Here is a 1,005-nt window from a genome sequence, read left to right as displayed (position 1 = left end):
TGTGTCTCCTGCAGGACCTGGGAGATGCCTCCTGGAGCCACCAAGCTGGTGGAAGATCACAACCTCCTCATCCCCCCATCCATATCACATCTCCTCTGGGACCAGGAGATATCTCCTGGAGCCACCATGCTGGTGGAGGACATTGATCACTCCCTCCTTGTCCCACCATCTGTACTGTGACTTCTCCAGGACCTGGGAGATGCTTCCTGGAGCCACCAGGCTGGTGGAGGCCATCACTCACTCCCTCCTCCTCCCACCATCTGTATCGTGTCTTCTCCAGGACCTGGGAGATGCCTCCTGGAGCCACCAGGCTGGTGGAGGCCATCACTCACTCCCTCCTCGTCCCACTAATCCATATTGCGTCTCCTCTGGGACGAGGAGATGTCTCCTGGAGCCACCAGGCTAGTGGAGGACATCACTCCCTCCCTCCTCATCCCACCATCTGTATTGTGTCTTCTCCAGCACCTGGGAGACGCCTCCTGGAGCCACCAGGCTGGTGGAGGCCATCACTCCCTCCCTCCTCATCCCACCATCTGTATTGTGTCTTCTCCAGCACCTGGGAGACGCCTCCTGGAGCCGCCAGGCTGGTGGAGGATCACTCCCTCCTCATCCCACCATCCATATCGTGTCTCCTCTGGGACCAGGAGCCACCAGGCTGGTGGAGGACATCAGTCATCAGTTGGTCTTCACCCCATCCATGTCGCATCTCCTCCAGGATGCCCGGTCCATCTGCAGCAGCCGCGTGGGCAAGGAAACCAGCACCAACCATCTGGGGCACCACCCAGGTCCACCTCACCCACTCAACCTCAACCATCCCTCCCATGGTGGTCACCCATCACCAACCTCCTCCGTTGGGATGAAGCGGTGCCACCCTCCTCCTCCTCCCCCCCACCAAACCACCCCACCCCCCTCACTTGTCCCTGGCGGCTGCCCGGGCGTGGATGCGCGTGTGCCGGGCTAGGGAGGACTTGTTGCTGAAGCTCTTCCCGCAGTGGGGACAAGGGA

The sequence above is a fragment of the Egretta garzetta genome, unplaced genomic scaffold (genome assembly GCF_000687185.1).
Source record: "Egretta garzetta isolate BGI_Z169 unplaced genomic scaffold, ASM68718v1 scaffold1342, whole genome shotgun sequence".
NCBI classification, from domain to species: domain Eukaryota; kingdom Metazoa; phylum Chordata; class Aves; order Pelecaniformes; family Ardeidae; genus Egretta; species Egretta garzetta.
The sequence above is the reverse complement of the archived record's forward strand: the minus strand, read 5'-3'. Positions refer to the sequence as shown.